Source organism: Tachypleus tridentatus, chromosome 13 (genome assembly GCF_004210375.1).
Source record: "Tachypleus tridentatus isolate NWPU-2018 chromosome 13, ASM421037v1, whole genome shotgun sequence".
Classification (NCBI taxonomy): Eukaryota; Metazoa; Arthropoda; class Merostomata; order Xiphosura; family Limulidae; genus Tachypleus; species Tachypleus tridentatus.
The window spans coordinates 73,141,519-73,151,124 of record NC_134837.1 but is presented as its reverse complement, the minus strand read 5'-3'; the positions used below and the strand labels follow the sequence as shown (position 1 = coordinate 73,151,124).

Sequence of the window (9,606 nt, the reverse complement as noted above, 5' to 3'; positions counted from 1 at the left end):
CCGAAAAGTTATATTTCTTTAAAACATATAACAGAAATTTATGGTCTATATTATCAAAGGCTTTCTCCTGATCTAGTGAGATCTTACAAATAGGAGTGCCTTTGCTATTAGATATTTGTATTATATCCCGGAGCATATTGACATTAAAAAGTACATCTCTTCCGGGTACTGCAGAAGTTTGAGCTGATTTTATTAGTTGATTCAATACACTTACAATTCTGTTATTTATACATTTAATAAATAATTTATAGTCTACGTTGCTCAGTGTAAGAGGTCTGTAATGTTTTATAAGATCCGAAGAGTCCTTCTTGCACTGATAACTGATTAAACCTTCCGTAAAGTATGAAGGTAACTTACTTCTTTCTAGGCTATTGTTAATCATTTCTGCGAAAGGTTTTCCTATTATACACCAGAAACGTTCATAGAATTCCACTGGGAGTCCATCCGGTCCTGGAGCTTTTTTCCTGCTGAACCGTTTCATAACAGTAGTGGTCTCTGCTAATTGAAACGACTCACTAAGATTGTTTCCTTCTGATGAAAGAGAGGGGAGAAATTATGTAACTTCTGCTCACTTCCTTTCATCAGTTTTTTTAGGTTTGTACAAGTCTTTGTAAAATGCTACTATTATCTCTTCTATTTTTTCTGGTTGGTGGTAGTATGTCCTTCTGGGTTTTTTAAAACTGTTATGTTGGATTTATTCAGTCTGTTTTTGAACTGTCTATAATATTCACTATTAAAAGTTTCTTCACTGTTTAAATCCCTTATATCTAGTCTTATTTTAAGTCCTTCCATTCTTTCGCGATATAAGTTGTCTTATTCGTGTCTTAAGATTTCTATTGATTCTAGAAAATTTGAGTCACCGTATGAAAATCTTGATAGGCTGGTCAGCTAGCTGTCTTTCTATTTTATGTATTTATTTCTATTGCCTTTAGCTATCGTTTTACCGAGATGTTGGAACCTAGATGCTATTCTGTTTTTTACATCTTCCCACCAACCAGCATCGTATTCTGTGGTGTCACAAAGCTCTAACAGCAAAGTGCTAACTTCCTCTATGACGTGATTTTTCTCTAACAGAGGTACGTTAAGCTTCCAACATTCCCTGCCTCTTTGTTGTGTTTCACCGATATTAAATTCTAAAGTTACACAACTATGGTCGCTGATATAGTTGTTTGGGGAACCTACTGGTCTAACTGTTATTCTGTTTGTCTCTAGGAATAGGGCTTCAGACACATAGAATCTATCTAATCTACATTCCACTCCATTTCGACTCCAGAAGGTTAAACCTGGGTTATCATTTTCCAGGTGTCTCCAGGAGTCTTTCAATTGCAAATTATCTATAATATCTTTTAAAGATTTAGAACCGGGATCTATTTTATCTATTAGACGATCTAACACACAGTTAAAATCCCCCATTAGAATAATTTCATTTGTGGTATATAGGTATTGTTTCAGGTTCTTATAAAAAACTGCTCCAATAGTATGATCTGCTGGGGCATATACATTGATTAATCTTATTTTCTGGCTATTATGTTCTATATCTATATATATATATATATATATTAATCTACCATAATAATCGTATCTTACAGCTTTAACTTTACCTGGGTAATTTTTACTTATTATAATGCCTGCGCCTGCTTCATCAGGTTTTCCCAATGACCAGTACGATAGGACATTATGATTCTCATTAAATTGCCTGATCGGATGAACGTTATTGAGATGACATTCTTGTACCACCAGAATGTCAGCCCCATCTCCCTTCATCATATCAGTTACCATCTGTTGTTTTAAGGTTTTTAGGAAACCTTGAGTATTTATAGTTATTATTTTAAGTTGCATTGAAATTAAATAAATATATTTTATAATAAGCCCCAGAGTGAGAAATAGATTAAAAAGGAAAGAAGAAGGAAATTAGAGCGAACTACAATTTAAAATTGAACAATGAAGCTCCTACGGCTACATAAGGAATTACCTACTTTCATTTCTTCTGTACTTTTTGTATTCTTTTCGGACGATGTTGCTGACCGTGACCTTTTTGGTCTGGTTTCTTCTTCTTCCATACCTTTCTCGCTGTCCGAAGATGACTCCGACAGCAGAAGCTCTTTGACAAGAAGCTCTATTCCCGGTCTACTTTGTTTGTACTTATCTACTGACTGTTTTGGCTGTTGTTTTTCTTTTTTTTCTTCTTTAGAATCACCCATTCATTTCCTGAATAAACTTCTGATGTTGTTTTCATTTTCACATTCTTTTCCCCATCGGTAGATACTTGTTTTTCATGTTTTTCCATGTCTGTTATTTCCGATTTCTTCACCTCTTCCGTTGTTTCTTGTTTCTCTTCCTTTTTGGTTGTTTCTTGTTTTTCTACTACGTTTTCATCTACTTTCTCAACTACTTTTTCTGTTTTTTCTTCTACCTCCATGTTGTTCCCTTCGTTTTCTAGAACTTTCTCAACCATTTATTTCACGACTTCTTTAACTACTTTTTCTACTTGATCTTTCTCCTCACCCGATTTAAGGGCTGCAGCGAAAGATTTATTTTTACACTTTGTGGAGGTAAGCTCCTCCACATTTTTACACCCTTTTTTATTATCCCTGGGTGAGTGACCGACTCCGTCACACTTAGGGCACACAATCGCTGTACACTTGGCCGCTAAGTGGCCTTCTTCTTTACTTCTATGTAGAGGAGCGAACTACGTTTCGACCTTCTTCGATCATCCTCAGGTTCACAAAGAAAGAAAGAGGTAACGGACCGAAAGCAAACCACATGTTTGAAGTCGGTTGTGTAATTGAGTGTAAGAATGTAGAGGGCGTGCTTAGGTGTTTGATTATATTTATTGGTATATGTTTTAAGGTGTTCCTTTGTATTGGTTTATTTTGGGCTTGAGTTGTTGTATAAGTAAGGCTTCTTTAATTTTGCGTTTCTTTATATTTGTTTCTTTATTTAGTATTTGAGTATTTTCTATGGTTATGTTGTGTTTATTTGATTTGCAGTGTTCGAAAACGTATGAAGGTGACTTTTTGTGTTCTTTAAATCTGGTTTCCATTTTTCTACTTGTTTCTCCAATATAAAAGTGGTGGCAGTTATCACATTGTATTTTATGAATGATGTTGGCGTGTGTTTGCCAGTGTAGTTTTTACACAGTATAGACCTTAGTTTGTGCCTGGTGTTTGAATAAATTTGGTATTAACTGGAATGTCATATTTTGTTACTAGTTTTTGCCAAATGTTGTTGGTTATTTTCTGCTGATATCGAGAATATATGGTACACAGCAGTATATGGTTTCGTGATTTTTAATTCGTTGGATCTCAACCCATACCAGCCGTTTCTACACATATATTTTCTCTACAAGTAGGTTTTCTCGTCATCACGGAATATTCATGAAACATTTATATTCAACGTAAACCGAAAAACGTTCGGAAGAATTTTCCAAATTATGAAACTAGATTCTTGTACTAAATATCTGATATTTAATGTTTTTAAATATAAATTTCAGATTACTGTTTAGAATAGTTTCATTGATTATATTATCTGGGGAGAAAGGTCAAGAGCCTACATGTACAATGTCAAATCGTTTTGTTAAAAACTGTAGAAATGTTCAACAATCAAGTAAACGTATGTACAAAATTAATATTGAAAATTACAATATTTCTTCTCAGCTTACATTGTTCAGAAGAAGCCAGATTACCAGGATGCAGACGGCCTCAGATAAGTTGCCATGTTCTCCCCCGATATATTTCGAGCAGCTCTGCAGTATGAACCTAGAAAAGATGACCTTTTCATCGTTACGTATCCCAAGTGTGGCACCACCTGGATGCAGAACGTCGTTCTTCTAATCCTCAACAAAGGGATCCCTTTCTCGGATTTTCTCGAATTTCAAAAAGCAACTCCTTTCTTAGAACTGATGGGTCCTGATTCTGCAAACCACATGAAACGTCCAGGAGCCATAAAGACCCAACTACCTTTTCGTCTTCAACCTGATCCTCCAGAGGCTAAGTACATTTACGTTGTTCGAAACTCTAAAGACTGCTGCGTTTCGTTTTATCATCATACAAAATATTCTCCTGGTTACAACTTTCAGGATGGAACTTTCAACGATTTTTTTAGCTTTTTATCAGGGGTGAGACAGACTACGGAGATGACTCTGATCACTTGTTATCTTGGTATGAACATTGTAATGATCATAATGTTTTGTTTATTACTTACGAAGAAATGAAATTGGGCATGCAAACTACGGTGTTGAAGGTAGCCAAGTTCCTTGGCAATGAATACGCGGAAAACTTAGAAAATGACAAAGACTTTATGAAAATGGTCCTAGACCACAGAAGTTTTGACTACATGAGAAAAGCTAATGAACATAGCGTGAGAGAATGTTTTCAGAATGTCCATGACTTTATTCTGAATAACCCTAACGTCCGAGAAGGGCTAAAACACGTTATTAAAAACCTAATTGACTCCAAAACATCATTTGGTAATATCCCAAATCTAATAAAAAAGGGAATAATTGGAGATTGGAAAAATCATTTCACGGAGGAACAAACACAACGAACAGAAGAACTCTTTTTTTTAAAGAACAAAAGGAACTGATGTTTGGAAACTCTGGGAAGACTTAAAAATGAAATATAGATACTGATAATCTTAGATGTAATAATTCAACGTTGATCGATTAAAACTGATTAAGTGGAAAATATATTTAGAGATAAGATGTCTTTGTAGATTAAAACGTCTAAACGTGTGAAAATAATAGCCTTTATGTAACAGGAAGCAATACGAGTTATGACAGAAAACAGTAGCACATATGCCAGCTTAAAAATTGGTATCCTGGAATTTTGTTTCTCACAGAAATGAACAATTCTAACGCTACAAACGTGCTTGAAAAGTCCGGATTTTGAGCGGTAAATAGTTAAACTTAGTGTTCTGTAAGATTTTTATTGTAATAAATTTTGTTGTTGCAATAGGAAGAACTACACAACTTCAGTATATTTATTTTATTATTACACAAATCTTAACGCTTTTATAGAGTACAACACTTGTATTATTAAAATAGAAATGTTATAAGTAGGTATAAATGATCTAGGATACACTAATCTGATGAAATGTTGCCTGTGCTTTATGTTGTTTTGTTATACATTAAAAGAAGTTTATGGTTATTGATTTTATTGTTTGAGATCAGTACCCTCTGATAATTAGAAAATAAATCAATTTGTATATTTTACTTTGGGATGATCGTTTGTTTTGAATTTCGCGCAAAGCTACACGAGAGCTATCTGCGCTAGCCGTCCCTATTTTTGGAGTGTGAGACTAGAGGATTTGCAGCTAGTCATCACCACCCATCGACAACTTTTAGGCAACTCTTTTACCAACAAATAGTAGAATTGACCGTCACATTATTACGTCACCACAGCTGAAAGGACTAGCATGTTTAGTGTAACGAGGATTCGAACCCGCGACCCTCAGATTACGAGTCGAGCGCTTTAACCACCTAGCCATGCCGGACCTTTATTTTAATGATGTTTATTAATATTTCGTGCAATAATTTAATCTCGAGCTCAGTGATTAGCTTAGTTGAAAGTTTGTTTCTAACCACCAAATGTATTTTTCCTAATCACATTTTCATTATATGTATGACGAGCTGAATTCACAGATTTTGTCTAAACACATAGTTGTCATTAATCACACAAGGCAACACAAATTTTCTTCGTGGATAGTATGTGTTACTTCTCAATTGCTTATGTTGTAAAAGTATAGAAAATGGCCACTATTCCCTTCAAACTTTGCTTTTGTGACCTGAAGAATGAAATTTAAATATTAACCTATTTTCAGTGTAAAAAACGGGCAAATTTGCACATTTTCATTTACATAAGATCTGAATAAAATAACATATGAATCAAGATTTACATGTACTTTTACTAAAGTTATACAAAAATGAAAAAAAATGTATAGAAGTAAGTCGTTCTTCGAGATTTGCGACCGTAATGTAAATCACTTTCACGTATAGTCTCCAATCATGTTTTCGTTATATGCTCCTTGGTAGCGGCGTTCAAAGTCCAGTATATCCTGGTGGAAACACTCGTTTTGCTCCTATGAGTACGCTCTCATGTTCTTGAATTTATCAAGATGAGCGTCAAAGATATGGACTTTCAGGCATATCCTGCAGCCCATTTCGCTATAGTTCTTCAGTAGAACCTCAACCAGTTCCACAAAATATTCGGACTTGCGATTGCTCAGCTTCTTGGGGAATTCTGTGCACTCCAGGATCTTCTTTATTTGTGGTCTAACAAAGACACCAGCTTTAATCTTTGCCTCAAACAGCTTAAAGAAGAAGTCTCGAAGGTACTTGAAAGCTGCATACTATTTATCAAGAGCTATGACAAATTGTTTCATAAGACCCAATTTTATGTGCAATGGTGGGAACAACACCATCTGGAGTATACTAGTGGCTCACACTTGATATTGTGCCTCCCCACAGAGAACTCGGTCTGTTGTAGCCAGTGTTCCTGTTGTTATGCGCTGCGGTGTCTCTGCTGTCCCAACGGCAAATATAACAGGGAAACTTGGTAAAGTTTCCTTGAAGATCCATCAGGAATGCCACCATATTGAAGTCTCCGATAACCTCCCAGCCATACTCATCATACTTCAATGTTTATAGTAAGGTCTTGACGCTGTTGTTTTCCTTTTCGAGGTGCACCGAATTTTAAAAGGTCTGAAATTTCTATAATATAAAATCTTACTGTTTAAGCAAGCAAAAATTGTTCATCTTACCTTCTAAAGTTTTTTACAGTGCTCGCATGTAAAATGAGGTGCCAGGGTTTGTCTTGATCCCCGAAAGGCAGCCGAAATATGCCTTGTTAGCTTCACACATTTTAGCAGATGCTGTCACAGAGTACTTTTTCGCTCTTCTCTTGATAGACTGGCCACATACATAGCAGAATGCATCTGGAGAATGCTAGCAGCTTCTTGATGCCATTTCTGATAAAATCAAATAGGTCTATGTGTTCACTTAGGCAGCTAGAACTAAGTAGTGATTGGTGAGCCCTTATATATATATATATATTTATAAAGGTTCTTGAAAATTATCGTAAGTTCTACAACATTATACAACGTTCTTGAAAATTCTTGTAAGTTCGAGAAAATTCTCTGTCAGCTACTCAGCACTGGAATGTTCTGAAAAATGGGTAAATTTGAAAATTTCATAACCCAGGTCATGAAAGCAAAGTTTGGAGAGAAAAATAGGTCTTTTCCATTTACTTTAGACATAAGCAATTGGGAAATCACATTTTCTGCCCAGGTATAAGACAAAGTAAAAAAATTTTGTTGCAGTGTTATTTGTTGATAAAATATCAAGCTATATAATGGAAAACAAAAAGCACAGGTTTTCAATTCAATATGTTAGGAAAATCACAGATTTGAGGTCTTTGATTGTTTGTTTGAATTTTGCGCAAAGCTATACAAGGGCTATCTGCGCTTGTCGTCCCTAATTTTGCAGTGTAAGGATAGAGGGAAGGCAGCTAGTCATCACCATCCACCGCCAACTCTTGGGCTACTGTTTTACCAACGAATAGTGGGATTGACCGTCAGATTACAACATCAGAAGGTTTAGATGCTCGACTCGTAATCCGAGGGTCGCGGGTTTGAATCCCCGTTACACCATACATGCTCGCTCTTAGAGCCATGGAGGTATTATAATATGACTGTCAACCCCACTATTCGTAAGTAAAAGAGTAGCTCAAGAGTTGGGTGTGGGTGGCGATGACTAGCTGTCCTCCCTCTAGTCTTACACTGCAAAATTAGAGACGGCTAGCGCAAATATCCCTCGCGTAGCTTTGCACGAAATTCAAAACAAACCAAACCCTTGCATAAATACTTAAACCGCTAAAAATTACTAATGCGACGTCTTTCGGACGTATAACAAATTTAATATAATTTTTAAAATATTACAGATCGAATCAGTATCAATAAGTAACTATTATTTTATCGTGTTCTATCCATGGGCGGGTTATTTTGAATTATTTGGTAAAAAATAATTGCAAGTGCAGTCCAGGTTGTTATATCAAATTAATTTATTTCTCAATTAATCTGCTACAAGCTATTTTCACTTTTTGGCCTAACTTTAAATGCGAACTTTTCAACAAAACCTTTAAAACTAATGGTACGTAATACCTATTTGACATATAAACTTGCAGAATTTCTGGTTACTGGTATGAAACAATTATTATTTTAAATTATTGTAATGATAAAAAAGAAAATTCGTTAAGTATCATATTTTTGAAATATTTCTAAGCACTCTTGTAGAGATTTAAGTGCAGATTCAGAAACGTTATCCATCTTAATTCAGTGTTGTGTATTGTTTTATTACGAAAAAAAAACATAAAAACATTCACCAAAGATGTACAGGAACTTAAAGGATATTTTAAAAAGTTAATTTTTATATACATTTTACGTTAGTGCGTGTGTTTTGGTAGAACAAAGTCATATCTCGGTGCGAGAGGAATCGAACGCCTGACTGTAGTATTCCAAATTTGAATAGTTATCGTGTGTGTGGGACCGGTTGTGTGGAGCCGTGTAGATCTTGCGTGTTGGAGAATTGTGTCTCTTCTTTGTTAACTAACACGAGTTTTCATTAGCATATCTGCAATTACATGAATCATACAATCTGTATGATGAAAACATGTGACTCGTAGTTACCCCCCCAGTGGATCAGTGGTATGTCTGCGGACATACAACGCTAAAAACCGGGTTTCGATACCTGTGATAGGCAGAGCACAGATAGCTTTGTGCTTAATTCAAAACAACTCGCAGGTACACTTGTAGTATTGATAATAATTTTACATCAAATATTCATTCTTTTCAAGTCTCTAAGTTCTTTCATCTTGGAACTATATATATATAGTTGTCACTTACAAAGACGGGCTCTTTTATTATTGTAGGCATAACAGACATATCAGAGACGTAGGATGGTGTTTTGATATAGAAAATAATGGAAAAGTAATTAAAGTTATACCAATAAAACGACCTGGTTTAATCATGTGGTTTTGTTTTTTGTTTTGGTTTTGTTCCACCAACAATTCCTTTGTAGTACAAATGGTAGGAAAGGCAAAAGCAAATGGGTTGAAATTGAAATAAATAAATAAACACCGTATCGCTGTATCTCTTAATTAATGTGAAACTTTTCCAGTAATCTGTATTGAGAAACTTATCCTCAAACACTTACATTTTTTCCAGTATTCTATATCTTAGTAAAATACTAATACACCACATTATATGTCTTCTAACGTGGTCGATTCACCCAACAGCAATAAAAAATCGTATTCACGTATCATTTTTATTGCGTTCAGGTGTATAATAGCAAGGAGTGTTAAAATGTACATTTATGTCTCAATGTTTTAATCACAACTATAAACACAGACAGTTATTTTAAATTGGCGAAATACAAAATACAAGGACAGAAAGACATAAATAATTGACTGTCAAATTCATTACTGTTTAGAACAAAAGAGTAGTTTTCTGTTTCCTCTAAAAAAATAAATGTTACACTGTACTTTAGAGCCGTGAGTGAATTATAACAATGATAGTAACATCTATCTGATAGATAAGAGTATGTATCCATGA

General features: G+C 34.9%; 1 pseudogene; it reads left to right on the top strand.

Moving 5' to 3' along the window:
- The first annotated feature begins 3,546 nt into the window (after positions 1 to 3,546).
- On the top strand, positions 3,547 to 5,089 carry LOC143239152 (sulfotransferase ssu-1-like; annotated as a pseudogene).
- Positions 5,090 to 9,606: the final 4,517 nt, after the last annotated feature.